This window comes from Sturnira hondurensis, unplaced genomic scaffold (genome assembly GCF_014824575.4).
Source record: "Sturnira hondurensis isolate 20B ecotype Veracruz unplaced genomic scaffold, ASM1482457v3 Scaffold0022305, whole genome shotgun sequence".
NCBI classification, from domain to species: domain Eukaryota; kingdom Metazoa; phylum Chordata; class Mammalia; order Chiroptera; family Phyllostomidae; genus Sturnira; species Sturnira hondurensis.
The window spans coordinates 1,658,937-1,676,790 of record NW_028094936.1 but is presented as its reverse complement, the minus strand read 5'-3'; the positions used below and the strand labels follow the sequence as shown (position 1 = coordinate 1,676,790).

At 40.0% G+C, this 17,854-nt stretch overlaps 2 pseudogenes; both read right to left on the bottom strand.

The window, feature by feature from the left end:
- Window positions 1-7,710: 7,710 nt before the first annotated feature.
- On the bottom strand, window positions 7,711-14,226 carry LOC118979363 (prominin-1-like; annotated as a pseudogene).
- A 291-nt stretch (window positions 14,227-14,517) lies between these two features.
- Window positions 14,518-17,233, bottom strand: LOC118979362 (actin, muscle-like; annotated as a pseudogene).
- Window positions 17,234-17,854: the final 621 nt, after the last annotated feature.

Below are 17,854 nucleotides of genomic sequence, written 5' to 3'. Positions count from 1 at the left end.
TCCATGTACATTTTCCTTTGTTTCACTTTTCATGGTTTTCACTTTGACCTCTAATTTGTGAGTATACTCAACCATTTCTGTGAACATCCTGATTAACAGTGTTTTGAAGACTGCATCTGATAGGTTGGCTATCATTTGTTGCTTAGTTGTATTTTCTCTGGAGCTTTGATCTATTCTTTCATTTGTGCCATTTTTTTTTCTCTCAGAGTGCCTATTACATAGTAAGGGGTGGGGCCTTAGGTATTCACCAGAGCAGGGCAATGCACATTGCTGTGTTGTGGTGTGGTGTGTAGGGGAAGAGTCTGAGAGGGAACAGTGCTACTTCCTTTGCTCTTGCTGGCTTTCAATCACTTCCTCCTCTACACACAAGCAAGTTGGACGCTCATGGTTCTGATGCTGGGTGTGATTTTTGTGTACATTCCAGGATCCTGTGGATCTCTCCAATGAACTCTCCTGTGAGACTGAAAGTTCCTCCTTCTGCCACAACCTCCACAAAGTTTTATATTGTCAGAGCTTTTAAGGCTTTATTTCCCCATGGTGGAACCCTGGGTTTCAGGGTCTGTCTTGCTCCTCAGTTGTCCCACCCAGTTTATCTACACTAAAATGTGGGACCTCCCAATCCACCAGCTGCTACCTTACCACCACTCCACCTGCCCAGGTCTTCCAACCATCACCTTGCCATGAGTCCTCTCCACCCCAGCTGTCCGTCTGTGCCCCTCTTACCAGTATGAACTAATTTTCTTTAACTCCTTGGTTGTCAGACGTCCATACAGTTTGATTTTATGGCTGTTCTAGCTGTTTTTGCTTTTGTTTTTGTTTTTTAAATTTAATTCTTGTTCAAGTACAGTTTTATGTCTTATATTCCCAGCCCTGCCCCTCCCAGTGCTCCCCACCTACCTCCCATTTCTGCCCCCCTCCTTAATTATTGACCAGGTGTCCTTTATATTTGTTCAAGTGAGTCCATCCCCCTTTCCCCTGTGATTCTCTCCCCTCTCCCCTCTGGTCCCTGTCAGCCTGTTCCATATTTGAGTGTCTTTGGTCATATTTTGCTTCCTTCTTTGTTTTGTTGTTTAGATTCATGTTAACGGTGATATCATATGGTATTTGTCTTTCACAACCTGGCTTATTTCGTTCAGCATAATGCTTTCGAGTTCCATCCACGATGTTGCAAGGGTAGGAGCTCCTTCTTCCTTTCTGCATCATAGAATTCCATTGTGTAAATGTACCATTGTTTTTTGATCCAGTCGTTTACCGATGGGCATCTAGGTTGCTTCCAACTCTTGGCTACCATAAATTGTGCTGCTATGAATATCGGGGGACATAGGTTCATTTGGATTGGTTCTTTGTGGTTTTTAGGATATACTCCTAATAGTGGAATTACTGGGTCAAAATGCACGTTCATTTTTAGTGTTCTTAGAAAATTCCATACTACTTTCCATAGTGATTGTACGAGTCTGCAATTCCACCAACAGGGAACTAGGGTCCCCTTTTCCCCACAATATCTCCAACACGTGCTGTTTGTTTCTTTGTTTATGATAGCCATTCTGACTGGTGTAAAGTCGTACTTCATTGTGGTTTTAATTTGCATCTCTCTGAGAGCTAGTGACACTGAGCACCTTTTCATGTGTCTCTGAATCCTCTGTATGTCCTCATTGGTGAAGTGTCTGTTCAAGTCCTTTGCCCATTTTTTAATTGGGATGCTAGTCTTCTTAGACTGGAGTCAAGCGACTCTTTGTATATTTTGGAGATTAAACCTTTGTCTGAGGTGTCATTGGCAAATATGTTTTCCCAAACTGTTGTTTCTCTTTTTATCTTAATACTCTTGTCCTTAACCATGCAGACACTTTTAATTTTGATGAGATCCCATTTGTTTATTCTTTCCTTTATGTCGCTTGCTCTAAAGGACGTATCAGTAAAAATTCTGCTGTATGAAATACTGAGATTTTCCTGCCAATGTTCTCCTCTAGAGCTTGAATGGTTTCACAGCTTATATGTAAGTCTTTTATCCACCTTGAATTTATTTTGGTGTATGCTGTAAGTTGGTGCTGGAGTTTCATTTTTTTGCATGTGGGTGTCCAGTTCTCCCAACACCATTTTTTGAAGAGGCTATCTGTACTCCATTTTATATTACTGCCCACTTTGTCAAATATTAATTGACTATAGAGAGTTGGGTTTATTTCTGGGATCTCTGTTCTGTTCCATTGGTCTATGTGTCTGTTTTTATGCCAGTACCAGGCTGTTTGGATTAAAGTGGCATTGTAATACAGTTTGATATCAGGTATTGTAATCCCTCCTACTTTGTTCTTCTTTCTCAGAATTGCAGCTGCTATTCCGGGTCTTTTGTGGTTCCATATAAATTTTTGAAGTATGTGTTCTATGTCTGTGAAATATGCCATTGGCACTTTAATAGGTATTGCATTGAATCTATAAATTGCTTTGGGTAGTATGGACATTTTGATGATGTTGATTCTTCCAATCCATGGACGTGGTATATGTTTCCATTTGTTTGTGTCTTCCTTGATTTCTGTCTTCAGTGTTGTGTAGTTTTCTGCATACAGGTCTTTTACCTGCTTGCTTAGGTTTATTCCCAGATATTTTATTTTTGTTTTTGCTATATCGAATGGGATTATTTTCTTAATTTCTGCTTCTGCTGTTTCATTGTTGGTATACAAAAATGCCTTTGATTTCTGGATATTGACTTTGTATCCCGCTGTTTTGCCTAATTCATTTATTCAAGCAGACTTTTTGGTAGAGGCTATAGGATTTTCCATGTACACAATCGTGTCATCTGCAAGCAATGACAGTTTTATTTCCTCCTTTCCGATTTGGATGATTTTTATTTTCTTTTCTTCTCTGATTGCTGTGGGTAGAACTTCTAATACTATACTGAATAGCAGTGGTGAAAGTGGACAACCTTGTCTTGTTCCTGATCTTAGAGGAAAAGCTTTTAGTTTTTGCCCATTGAGTATGATGTTGGCTGTAGGTCTTTCATATATGGCCTTTATTATATTGAGGAATGCTCCCTCTATTCCCATTTTTCTGAGTATCTTTATCATAAATGGGTGTTTTACCTTATCAAAAGCTTTTTCCACTTGTATTGATGTGATCATGTGGTTTTGTCTTCGCTTTTGTTTATGTGATATATTACATTTACTGATTTACAAATATTGAACCATCCTTGCATCCCTGGAATGAATCCCACTTCCCACTTTGGTTGTAGTGTATGATGTTTTTGATGTATTGTTGGATGCGATTTCCCAATATTTTATTGAGGATTTTATCCTCTATGTTCATCAACTATATTGGCCTGTAGTTTTATTACTTTGTTTTGCCCTTATCTGGTTTAGGGATTAGGATGATGCTGGCTTCAGTAGAAGAGTTTGGGAGTTTTTCCTGCTTTTGGGTTTTTTGGTATAGTTTGTGAAGAATAGGGGTTATTTCTTTCTTAAAGGCTTTGTAGAATTCTCTTGTGAAACCATCTGGTCCGGGGCTTTTGTGTGATTGGACTTTTTTTTATTACTTTTTCAATTTCATCTGCTGTTCTGGCTCTGTTCAGGTTTTCTGCTTCTTTTTCATTGAGTTTTGGAGGATTACATTTTTCTAGAAATTTGACCATTTCACCTAGGTTTTCAAATTTCTTGGCATACAGTTCTTCATAGTAATTTCTTACAATCCCTTCTATTTCTGTGGTATCAGTTGTAATCTCTCCTCTTTCATTTCTGATTGTGTTTATTTGGGTCCTCTTTTTTTCTTGATGAGCCTACTTAAAGGTTTGTCCATTTTGTTTATCTTTTTAAAAAACCAACTCCTGGATTCACTGATCTTTAGAATTGTGGTTTTAGTCTCTATGTCATTTAATTCTGTTCTGATATTAGTTATTTCCTTCCTTGTACTTGCTCTGGGCTGTCTTTGTTGTTGTTCCTCGTGTTCTAGCAGCCGTCAGGTTAGGTTTTTTTGTTTGACATGTTTCTATCTTCTTTATGTAAGCCTGTATTGCTATGAACTTCACTTTCAGGACTGCCTTTACAATGTCCCATTAGTTTGTGTTTGTGAGTTCATTTTCATTTGTTTCCAGAAATTTTTTGATTTTCTCCCTAATTTCAATCTTGACCCATTCGTTATTTAATAGCATACCATTTAGTCTCCATGCTTTTGGGTGTTTTGGTTTTTTTTGTGTGCAGTTGGTTTCCAATTTCAGTCCCTTGTGATCAGAGAAAATGCTTGGTATGATTTCTATTTTCCTGAATTTGTTCAGATTCCTTTTGTGTTTTATCATGTGGTCTATCTTTGAAAATGTTCCATATGCATTTGAAAAGAATGTGTATTTAGCTTCTTTGGAATGGAGGGCTCTCTATATATAACAATTAGGTCCATTTCATCTACGGTGTCATTTAATGCTGCAATATCTTTGTTGATATTTTGTTTGCAAGATCTGTCCATTTTTGACAATGGGGTGTTAAAATCCCCCACTATAATTGTGTTGCTGTCAATATGTTTCTTGAAGTCCTCTAGGATTTTCTTTACATATTTGGGTGCTCCTAAGTTGGGTGCATATATATTTATGATGTTAATGTCTTCTTGATGGATTCTTCCCTTGAGTAATATGAAGTGACCGTCTGGGTCTCTCTTTATGGCCCTGTTTTTGAAGTCTATTTTTACTGATATGAGAATTGCTACCCAGGCTTTTTTTTTCTTGTCTGTTTGCTTGGAAAATTTGTTTCAAGACTTTCACCTCTAGTCTGTGACGGTCTTTCGACCTGAGGTGGGTCTCTTGTAGCCAGCATATGTGTGGGTCACGCTTTCTTATCCATTCAGCTATTCTATGTCTTTTACTTGGTGCATTTCATTCATTTACATTTAAGGTTACTATTGAAAGGTACTTATTTATTGCCATTTATGTAGCTGTGTTCCTCTCCATCTCTCTCTTTTCCTTCCTTTCCTTAAAGCAGCCCTTTTAGTAATTCTTGTGGAGTTAGTTTGGTGGAGGCATTTTCTTTTAACTTATTTTTTCTTGGAATCTCTTTATTTGGTCTTCTATCTTGATTGAGAGCCTTGCTGGGTAAAGTAGCCTTGGTCTTAGTCCTCTGTTTCTCATTACTTGGAATAGTTCCTGCCGTTCTCTTCTTGCTTAGAATGTTTCCATTGAGAAGTCAGCAGCCAGCCTTATTGGGACCCCCTTGTACGTTACTATCTTTTTCTCCCTTGCTGCCTTTAGGATTCTCTCTTTGCCTTGGAGTTTTGCCATTTTATTGATGATATGTCTTGCAGTAGGCCTCTTTGGGTTCTACTTGATTTGGACTTTCTGCAATTCCAGGATTCGTGTGACTTTATCACTCATCACATTAGGAAAATTTTCCATTACTACTCTTTCAAGTAGGTTTTCTATCCCTTGTTCTTCTTCTTCTCCTTCTGGTATTCCTATTATTTGGATATTATTACGTTTTATATTGTCTTGCATTTCTCTTAAATTCTCCTCATTCTTTCTGATTCTCTTTTCCATTACCTGCTTCGTCTGGGAGATTCTTTCTACCCTGTCCTCTAGCTCGTTTATGCGGTCTTCCGCCTAATCGATTTTACTCTTCATACCTTCTACTGTGTTCTTCAGTTCAGAAATTGTATTCTTCATTTTCTCTCGGCATTTGCTGATGGTTTCTATTTCCTTTTTCATGTTGGTATAGTTTTTGGACAGTTAATTGTAGCTCCCCTGTAGTTTCTGGTAGCTTGTTGTAAGCTCTTTGAATTTCCTGATAACCAGTGGTTTGAATTCAATATCTGATAGTTGACTTGACTCTATTTCATCTAACATTCTTTCTGAGACTTCCTCCTTTTCTTTCATTTGGGGATTGTTTCTTTATCTTCCCATTGTTTGTGATGCTCTTGTTGTTGTCATCAGCTTCTTAAATTGATGTGGTCTGGTTCCCTGAGTTCATGGTGTGAACTTCTGTGATAGGATACCTGTGAAATTCAGTGGTGTTGTCTCCTGTAGGTATCTTGGTGTTCTCCACTTCTGCCTACTCCTCTTGTTGGTTTCCAGCTAGTCAAACCTTTTCTTTTGGTCTCACTAAATGTAGCAGCCTGAAGGGCTATTAGTGTGGCCTTTCTCGCTTCTTGGTGAATTCAACTGGTCTTGCCAGTTCCCTCTCAAGATCCAGACGGGCGCCGCTCTCCAGCGCCCCATGGATAGCAGATTTTTCCCCAGGCTTCCCAGCCTTGGCCTTGAGTGAGGGTGTGCACTCCCATCCAGGCTTTTCTGGTCTTGCTGGCTTGGGTGCGGACCTTTCCCAGTGCTGTGGCAGAACACACAGCGCAACTCACAATTCTCCCAAGCCGGCAACCACGGACTTACTCCCAGGGTTTTTCAGTCTGCACCGTGCTGGGTAGGGAGGGAGCTGATGACTGGCTCTTTTCCAGGGGCCTTGCTAGTAGCCTGCAGCTCTCAGAGTTTTTGGCAGACCCAACTTTGTCCCCATGCTACAGGGAACACACGGATAACTTTCAGTTCTCCCAAGCCAGCAACTGCAGCCTGACTCCATGGGTTATCAGAGCTCTCTGGTTTGCTTCCCAATGTGCACTCTTCTCTCTGCCACTACAGGCAAACCAATCCAATCTGTGCCCTGACAGATAGGGAGGGTGCTGTAGACTAGTTCTCTCCCAGGGTTGTTGTTGCCTGACCTCGGCTCTCAGAGAACATATCTTCACGGCCAGGATGCTGGTGAGGCCCAGGGGAGGGCCTCCAGCCTCTGCTTTGTTCCCTTGTACCTTGTTGATCTGGGGTCGTCTCCTCTCCTCAACCTCTAGTCATTCAGTGTCCGCTACACTTTTTGGAGTACTGCCTTCCTATATGCTGGGTCCCTGTTGGGTATCCGCTGCGCTCCTCCTCAGATCAGCCTAGTTTTTCTCCAGCGAGTGGAAGGAAATGAAATCCTTTGTCTTACTCCGCCGCCATCTTCTCCCTTCTTCTCTGTTTTTTCTTTTAAATTTGGTGTTGTCATTCTTTTCGTTGTGCAAAGAGGTACAGTATATCAACCTATGCCTCCATCTTAACCTGATGCTCAGATTTACTTATTTTTTTTACATTTGAATAGTATTCCATTGTGTAAATGTACATTTCCCCCCACTAGTCTACTGATGGTCAATTGGGACACTATAAAATTCCAACTATGGTAAACAGTATGGCAACAAACATAGTGCACATTCTCTTTTGATTCAGAATTTCTGATTTCTATTATATTCACAGAAGTGGAATCACTGGGTCATAAGGCAGTTTTATTTTTATTTTTTTGAGAAAAATACTGTTTTCTACAGTGGCTGCACCAATATGTATTTCTACCAACAATGCACAAGGGTTCTCTTTTCTCTGCATCCTTACCAACACTTGTTGTTTGTTGACTTATTGATAGTAGCTATCCTAACAGATATGAGGTAATAACTTATTGAGTTTTTTCTGAAGTCATTCTTTTGTTATTCACACATATATATGCTATTTGCTGAATTTCCTATAACTATAAATTTAACTTTGAATGTCATGAAATGTGACAAAATTCATGTCAGGTTCCAAGGGCTAAACTGAAAATGAATAAATGTGTTGTATATTAAAATTTTACAGGAGGCTCAGGTGATTAAAGTCAGAATTCTAAAGATGAAAAGCAGGTGTATATGCTTTTCCCTCTTAGCATGTGTTTCATATGGTATCACCAAATCTGAAAACTCTTCATAGGCAGATTTCTTTTCCAAAATTTGCAGACACTGAAGATCAAGAGCTCATGCAGTTGGATCTGTTTAAGAGCTTTGTTCATAGATTTTGAGTGGTTCGATACTTATGAAAACCAATATTACTCTTTTGCATATTTTTCATGGGTATAATTTCAACATCATCATACACATCCTTTGAATCCACCCACCAGTAGTACTTGGACAGCTTTACAGCAAAAATTAGAGCTGGGAGTAAAAATGTGGTAGTTTTTCTTATGCCAAACCAAAACAAATTCATGAGTTTGTTGATGTAGGTGCACAGAAACACATCAACAGCAGAATCTAAAGTGGTGGCCATGGGCTTGCAGGCTGCAATTTCCTTCACAACAGAGATCTTGATACACTGCAAATAATGTTTAAAATATACAATCATCATATTCCCATACTTCTTACTTTCCTGAAGAATAACAGAACAGGTGCAATTTGTGATAAAGTCCTGAGCAGAATCACAGGAGAAAATGATATTGTGCACTTTCACCTTCAATCCATTGCTTTTGTGTTGAAGCTCCTGAATGCTCTGGTAAAGAATTGTCATGAGCCCTGGCTGGTGTAGCTCAGTGGATTGAGTGCAGGCCTGCAAACCAGATGATCACAGTTCGATTCCCAGTCATGGCACATGCCTGGGTTGCAGGCCAGTTCCCGGCAGGGGATGCATGAAAGGCAACTGTACATTGATATTTCTCTCCTTCTCTCCTTCCCTTCCCCTCTGAAGATAAATAAATTTAAAAAAATACCCCAGAGGCATGACTTGGTATGGTAAATCATTCTAACCTTCTGTGCATTACTTGCCAGGGACCGCTTCAAGCTTCCATGGGGCAACTTGTTGGCTTTTTCTTCTCAGCCATCTGCAAATGTTAAAAGATTCATTTTTGTGGGTTTTTGGCTGTCTCTGTTGTTGAAGAGCCATAATCTACTCTGTACATCCCAGAAGAGCTGAAATCCTGAAGGTTGCTTTTTCCTTCCTGCCACATCCAGTAGGACAATACTGTCAGTCTTCACCTTCATGTCTTCAAAATCACAACTTAAGTTTTTGGTAAATTCTTGAATGTTGAGATAATCACTGATATTGTATTTTTCCCCAGCCTCAGCATGGCATAAATGCCTTATTGTCTTTGCAATCACTGTGAACTTGTTTGAAAGTGTGATTAATATCCAGTTTGTTAAGTACCATGCTAGAGAGATAGCATTTCCATTTCTCATTTAGTAAATATAGTGTGTCCAAAATCTGGAATAAGTTCTTGTTTTGGTAAGGTTCACAGACCAGTTTTTTTTTTACATTTCCAGCAATGACAAAAGTAAGAACCACAAAGATCATCAGTATCCAACAAAAGAGGAAACTGATCCCAACCCCTACCATGGGGAAAATGTGCCTTGTGTTTGAAATGCAGCTATGCCTGGTCGGAGTGGCATTCCAGTCATAGCCAAACAAGCCACACATTATAATAAAAAATCACTGGAATCAGCGAACAGCAGGAAACCAAGCCACCCAGCCACTATATTCTTCCAATGTAGGTAATCTGTGGTGGATGTAAGTTTCAATGTAATCAATGCGATCCAAGAAACTTGACAGTTGATCCTAGATAAAAATCTGTTCATTTATGTTTTTGATATTTGAACTAATGATATTCAAAGTATCTTTGATAACTTATACCATGTAAACAGTTTGATTTTGCACCCTCTCAGGTATATAACTAAAGGATTTATAGTCCTCTTGGACCAGGTTGGACAAATCTATCTGAAGAATATAAGTAACATCAGTTTGCTTATCCAAAGATGGGAGCTGACCCAAGTTGGTGTTGTTATCTGGTTGGTTTAGAGTCATTCTGACACTTTGCAAGTGGCCATCTCCAGTTGTTCAGAGGATATTGGGTAAAGTGATTACTCCAGATTTGTCTTAACATAATGCAGGCTGGTGCTAAGTCATGCAGTTGAGTTTTTCAGCTCCTCTAAGGTTTTGTTCACATTCAACAGGGCTCTTTTGGTCTCTTTGATTGCTGCTGCCATGACCTCGATGTCATTATGAATAGAGACTTTAGTCTCAGTTTTTCATGAATTCCACCTCCAAGTAATGACTTAATATTGTTCAGATCTAAGAATGCCTTTTTCTTAGCTGTGGTGTACTGGCCTAGTACATAGTTGATTTGTGATGGAGCTTCATTCAAGAGAGTTCTCAAGTCTTTGAAATTGCTGCCTGCCAGTTTCCATGTCTTGCCAATCTGGATCCTGAAGTGGTTATTTGCCATAAAACCATAGATAATACTTATATTGATGCTTATAAATATACAAATTATACTTATATTAATGCTTATAAGTATACAAATCATCAAGAGGGAGATTGCACAGCATTTCCTCAGGAAGGCCCCATTCCTCTTCTTTCACTGGTGCATTTCTCCACTGCATTTGTTATAGCATTGGCACAAACAAAAAGAAAACAACACCAGAGACATCAGAACAACAAAGAGCAGCCCCAGGGCAACAAAGTTAAGAATTCCCATCTCATAGTAGATGATATCTCATAATCAGTGGAAAGTCCAAACTTCTTTTGTATTATTTTTCTTAAAATACCTTTTGGAAAAGCATTGCACTGCACCACATGGAGGAAGACACACACCATTCAAGAGAACTTCAACAGGTTCAGGTGTGTGGGTCTTTGGTTTCATATTTCATTGAGGACAATTCAAATTCCAGACCATCAGGACCCCTTAGGGATGACGGAGACCCTTCTAAAATGGTGTTCTGACAGAGCCTCAGCAGCAGCGGGAAGCTGAGTATCAGGGTCATGGCTAGCAAGGTGTCCAACACATAAGGTAGAAGTGGGGGCCTCCTGCCTCAGAGGTTCCGAAAGCTGAGGATGAGCCAGGAGCATGCCATTTCTGTGCAGAATAGGCCTGGGGTCTTTGGAGTCCTAAGTTTCCTGGCCAGGCAGGCATGTGTGATCTCCAGAGGGGTCAGCCTCTCATGGAAGAATCCCCTGCCCAGAATCCTGCTGCTGGGGTACCTGGACCACTTTGCCCACCTGTCAGCCCCTCTGGCCACTCTCAGGCTTGCATAACTTGTCAGGGTGTCAGGATGGGATCTCAGGGGACTGGGAGGAAAAGGGCACAGAAAGAACCCCTCAATTTACCATTCTTGCCACTAGCTTTCTACACTTATTGTGATTTTAATTTGCATTTCTCTAATGATTAGTAATGTGGAGCATCTTCTCATATGTCTATTGGACATCTGTATGTACTCTTTCAAGAATGGCATATTCAGGTTCTATGTCCATGGTTTTTTTTTTTAATTAATTGATTCATTTATTGTTGTCCAGTTACGGTTGTCCCACAGTTTTCCAAATTGCTCATTCCCATACTGTCCCTCCCACTCCCACAGCCAGTCTTGCCCCCCACTGTCCATGCCTATGACTTCTCTATAGGTGTTCATTTGCTTGCTCTTTTCACTTCCTTCCCACATGAACCCCCTTCCTCCTCTCCTCTGGCCACTGTCACTTTATTCTTTATTTCCAAGTCTCTGGTTCCATTTTGCTCATTTGTTTGTTTTGTGGATTAAGTTCCAATTACAAGTTATATGGTATTTGAGATTATATGGTATTTGTTTATCACTGCCTGGCTTATTTCACTTAGCATAATGCTCTCCAGTTCCATCCATGCTGTTGTGAAGGATAGGAGCACCTTCTTTCTTCCTGCTGCATAGTATTCCATCATGTAAATGTACCACAGGTTTTTTTGACCCATTCATTTCCTGATGGGTACTTAAGCTGTTTCCAGCACTTGGCAATTGTAAAGAAAGGCAGTTCTATCTTTATTTTTTTGAGGAAATTCCAAACTGTTTTCTACAGTGTCTGCACCAGTATGCACTCCCACCAATAGTGTACTAGGGTTCCCTTTTCTCCACAACCTTACCACCACTTGATGTTTGTTGATTTATTAATGTTGATGGCTGTTTTTAATTGGACTGATTGTTGCTTGGTGTTGAGTTGTATTAAGTTCTTTATGAATTTTCAATATTAACTCCTTTTCATATGTATCATTAGTAAATAGGTTCTCCCATTCAGTCAGTTTTCTTTTCATTTTGTACATGGTTTGCTTTGCTATGGAAAACATTTTAGTTTGATGTGGTCCCATTAGTTTTAATAAATCTATTTAGATATTCCGATTTTTCCTAACTCAGTTTTAGAAGACCACATATTTCTAGAAACCTTTCCATTTCTCAAGGCTATTCAATTTTTTGGCATACAGTTCTTCAAAATATTTTCATACAATCCTTTGTATTTTCACATTGTCAGTTATTAATTTTCCTCTTTTAATTCTGATTTATTTGAGTCCTTTCTTTGTCTCTCTCTCTTTTTTTGATCAGTCTGGTTAAAGTTTTATGACTCTTGTGAGTCAGCTCTTATTTTCATTGATCTTTTGTATTATTCTTTCAGTCTTTGTGTCATTTATTTTTACTCTAACATTTATTATTTCTTTAGTTTTCTACCCTGAGCTATTTTTGTTGGTTTATTTTTTCAAGTTCTTTCTTTTAGCTAAAAAAATAGATTGTCTGGGTTTCTTTTATCTTGAGGTATGCCTGTATTTCTATGAATTTCCTTATTAAGACTACTTTTGCTATTTCCCATCGATTTTGGGTTGCTGTGTCATTTTTATTTGTTTCAAGGAAAATTTTCAGTTCTTTTTTGATCTCACTGTTGATTCATTCATCGTTTAGTAACATGTTATTTAGCCTCTCTGTGTTTGTTTGTATTGCAGGTTTTCTTTTTTCCCTTATAACTTATTTATAGCTTTATATCTGTGGTCTGAGAAGATGCTTTAATCATTTCAATCTTCATGAATATTAAGACTTGTGCCACAAGTCTTGTGCACAATATTAATATGTGCCACAACATGTGGTTTATCCCAGAAAATGTTTCATATGCATTTGAAAATAATGTATATTTTGTTGTTTTAGGGTGAAATACTCTAAAAATATAAATTAAATGTATCTGGTCTAGTACATCCTTTAAGACCATTGTTTTTCAGTTGATTTTTTGTCTCAAAGATGTATCCATTGATGTCAATGGAATATTAAAACCCTTTACTATTACTTTATTATTGTTGATCTCCCCCTTTCACCATCAAAATTTGCCTTATATATTTACTCTGCTCCAGGAAGATAATAGCCCAATTAAATAACGGCCAAAGGACCTGAACAAATACTTCTCCAAGGAGGATATACAGAGACATATAAAAGATGCTCAGCACAACTAGCCATCTGAGAGATGCAAATTAAAACCACAATGATGTATCATGTCACACCAGCCAGAATACCCATCATAAATAAATCAGCAAACAATAAGTGTTAGTGAGGTTGTGGAGAAAAGGGAACCCTAGTACACTGTTGATGAGAATGCAGGCTGGTATAGTCACTATGGAAGCAGTATGGACTTTCCTCAAAAAAAAAAAACCTAAAAATCGAACCATCTTTTGATCCAGAAATTCCACTCTTGGGATTATACTTTAAGAAACCTGAATCACCAGTTCAAAAGATCCTATTCACCACATTGTTCATAGAAGCACAATTTATAATAGCTAAATGTTGGAAGCAACCTAGGTGCCCATCAATAAATGAATGGAGAAAAAAACTATGGTACATTTACACAATGGAGTACTATGCAGCTGAAAGAAAGAAGGGGTTCACACCCTACGCAACAGAATAAATAGAAGTAAAGAACTGTATACTATGTGAAATAAGCCGGGTGGTGAAAGAGAGATACCATATGATCTCACCTATAAGTGGAAGCTAATCAACAAAGAAAACCAAGCAAGCAAAATATAACCAATGACATTGAAATAAAGAACTAACTGACAGTAACCAGAGGGGTGGAGGGATTGATATAATGGGGAAAAAAGGGGAAAAGGTCATCAAGGGACATGTATAAAGGACCCATGAACAAAGCCAAAGGGGGAAAGATTGAGGGTGGGGAAGGCAAAGTGGTGGCAAGAAAATGGAAACAGTTGTACTTGAAAAACAACACAAAAAAGTTGAATTTTACACTCAAAAATAAATAAATAAATTTGAATTTCATAAAACATTTTTTCTTTTCTGCAGCACTTTTGTTTTCCTCCCAGTGACGTGTTGCTGGGGCTTAATGTTCTCACATGACATTAAAAAAACAAAATTCATCATCTCTTAAAGAATTAAGAGTTGCATACAAAAACTTTACATAAATTAAAAGAATGAATATATTTACAGGTGGAAATCCAAACTGTTTTCCAAATGAAGGCAAAGAACAAGCCAGATGTTCTGGCAGGAAATATTAGCTAAGAAATGAAAAGGGATCCCAACACTTAGACCCACCCAACCCTGTCAGACTAGCAGGACAGAAATGACAACTGGTTCAGGTCTCCTACCAGCCTCTAGAGAAACCTTGGAATAGGCAGATCCTGAATAGTAATGCTCTGCACACATTGGAATATGCAGCCTCGCAGTTCTCATCAAGCCCCTGGATTTCCTTCCCAGAAACATGTTCTCCTTGGAGCTACAGGGGCTTAAATCAAAGATATGTACAGGGTTTTAAACATGTACCAAGGGCACAGTTAACTTGAATACAAGGTAAAAATCAACAACCAGGTCTACAATCTAGTTTTGAGCTCAGATACAAGCTTCAAAATGATTTCTTTTCAAAGTCTTATTCCAGTTTCACAGGCCAGCATGAGGTGTATACATTTGCCAAGGAAAACTTGGACTTGATGAACTCATGCAGCAGCTGCACCTTCCCGCAGTTATTTAGAAGCATTTGCAGTGGACAATGGAGTGGCATAATTCATCATCCTCCTGCTTGCTGATCCACATCTGCTAGAAGGTGGACAGCAAGTCCAGGATAGAGCCATCCATCCACACTGAGCACTTGCAGTCCAGTAAAGTAATGGTCTTGATCTTCATTGTGCTGGGGGCCAGGGCCATGATCTCCTTCTGCAACCTGTAGGAGATAGCAAGGTACATGGTGGTCTCCTCATACATCACGATGTTGGCATAGAGGTCATTGTGGATGTCGATGCCACACTTCATGATGGAGTTGAACATGGTCTTGTTGATGCCTCAGGACTCCATACTGAGGAAAGAGGGATGGGAGAGGCCTCTGGACACAGAATCTCTTGCTGCCAATAGTGACTACCTGCTCCTCAGGCAGCTCATAGCTCTTCTTCAGGGAGGAGGGGGATGCAGTGGTGGCCATCTCCTGCTGGAAGTCTAAGGCAACATAACACAGCTTCTCCTTGATGTCACACATGATTTCTCACTCAGCGGTTGTGGTAAAGTTGTAGACACACTCTGTGAGGATCTTCATGAGGTAGTCAGTTAGGTCCCAGCCAACCAGGTCCAGAAGCAGGATGGGATGGGGAGGACATACCCCTCAGAAATGGGCACTGTGTAGGTGACCCCATCCCTAGAGTCTATGAAAACACTAGAGGTGTGGCCAGAGGCAGGGACCTTATACCTTACACTTCTTTCAATTTATAAAATTATATGTTCAGTTATAAAATTACATATATACATATACATTTTTTGTTCCATACTTGGATGTTTACTGTTATCTTGTTTTCTAAATTGTTGATTAGATCCTATGCTGAATTTAATTTGACTTTGATTCCTTCTAGTGTATACCTCATTTCAGATATTGTATTCTTCATTTCTGACTTGTTCTTTCTTATAGATTTTATGCCCTTTTTAATGCTTATTCTCTCTTGGTTTAAGTTCTCAGTGAGATCATCCATTCTTTCCCTAAGTTCTTTTAGCATCCTTATAACCATTGCTTTGAACTCTGCATCTGGTATTTTGGTTACTTCCATTGTATTTAACTCCTTATCTGGAATGAAGAACATTTTTAATGTTCTTTCATTTGGACCATGTTTCTTTCTCTCTCTTTTTTGTGTGACTTTTTGTGTTTGTCTCTGTGTATTAGGTAGATCTGTTATGTCTACCAAAATTGTTATTTGGTTGTATATTGTGGGTGTCTTATAGGGCTCAGTGGTATAATCTTCCTGGTGACCTGAGTGAGGTGCTCCAGGAATTTCTCTTGTGTTGCCTCTTGTAGTTTGGTCTTGAATGCTGTTGGCTTGTTCCTAGGTGGGTTTAACCCTCAGGCTGGCTGACTATAAATATTGGCTTTAGTCACAGGCAACATAACCTCCCGCCTAGAGGTTCTCAGGGAGAAATGCTCAAAAGTCCCAGCTCTATGCAGCCCTCCAATTCATCTGCATGTCTGAACTCAGCAGGACAGTACCTTGAGGGTCCATGGACTAGGCAAGTGATTCTACAATTGGAAAAGTGGTGCTGGTTGTGCCCAGAGGTAGGGAAGAAAAAAATGACCCTCCCTGACAACAGGGTAGCACAGCCCAGTATGCATTAGAGTCTATGAAAAGAAGGTCACAGAGAGATGTGCTCTGAAAATCCTAAGAGTGTTCAGCACTCTATCACCTTGTGGGAATGATCTCAACAAAAAGAGAGATACATCAGGAGTGGGAAGGATAACCCAACTCAGTCTCAGGTTGGAAGCAGGCCACTGGCTGTGCACATGAAAGGAGAAAAATGTCCCCCATTTCAAAGCTACACAACTCAATGCCTGTCTGAGTCTCTATCAAGAGCTTCTCCAGAGGAGAGAGTGTTAAAAAGGCGACAGAGTAGCACGGAGGGAACCCAACTCCCGTGCATCTGGTAGAAAACCCAAGCGGATCTACCGAAGAACAGCATAATCAACCAACAATTCCCCAACATTTATGAAAATAACAGACCAGAGAGTGTGACAGAGAAACCAGACAGCTACAAGTCCACAAGGAGCCAGAAGGTGAGTGAGGACAAAAGCGACCGCGAGCCCGGAGGCCTCCTAGGCTGTGGGCTGCACCAGCAGCGCACCCAAGGCGGGGGACCTCCGGCGGAGCATGAGTACAGAGGAGAAGCGGCGGGCAACCTGGGCTGGCACCATCAGTGGGAAACAGAAGCCCCTTCTGAATACAGGGCCGGGGCGCCTGTGGCGAAGTGAACTCCAGAGGCCCGGCACCCGGTGCACCAGCAACAGACTCCTTGTGAGAGAACTGATTCCCTCCTCCCCGTCTAGGCAGGCAGGTGAATACCGGGCAGAGACCTGTGGGCTTAAGTTAATGTAAAGGATGGCAACTACAGACTCTGTGGTCGCAAGCCTGCCAGCCCACCAGCCTGCCAGCCCCGGGGGATTTAAGAAGGACACCGTCTCGCTTGCCTTCTTGGCTGCACTGAGAGGCAGTCTTTGTGGAGAAGTCTCTATTGGAAAGTGAACTGAGGTGCTCTGCGACAGCAGCTTGCCTCATGACCGAACCACCCAGCAGCCATCCAGGGGAGGGGTGGGAACACCTGGGTCCCGCCACAGAACTGAGAAGGACGGAGCCAGATACCTCAGGAAACAGGCAGTCTCCCAGGGGTGTGGACGCACACATTCTAATCCAGCAGCCTGGCTTTCGAAAGCTTGCATACCTGTGCTCAGAGAGGCTGCAACCAGAAAAACCGGTTTGCACAGTTTGAAACCCACAAAGGAAGGCTGTTTTTTTTTTCTTCTTTAAATGTGTGTGTGTGTGGGTTTTGTTCCCCTTCCCCCTTTTTTTCTCTCTCAACTTTTATTGTAAGTAATCTTATATATCTTAAACTGTATTCTTGCTCTATCTTTCAGTACTCTGTCCCTCATTTCTTTTTTTTTTTTTTTGTCTGGTTTTAGTTCTTCGGTTCTTCCCAAATTTTCCGCTTATTTCTCTTTTCTCCTGACTTGTGTGTGTGTTCCTTAGTTTTCTTTTAGGTGTATTAATATTTCTTGCATTATTCTTACTTCTTTTTTAATTTTATTTTAAGAATAACTGTATTCTCCTCTTTCTGTACAGGTTTCTTAGTCCTGGCTGGTTATATTGTACTACCTGACAGGTTCCCACTGCTCTTTCCTCCACAGTGTATTGCTAATTTTCTATACTTCAGTTGCTTTCCTTTGCCATAGCTCTATAACTACCCAAGCTCTATAACCCGCATTTAGACAGATCACATAGAGTCTGTCATGTGAGTGTTGCTCTAATATTATTGTAAATAAGAGTTATTTTATACAACAGTA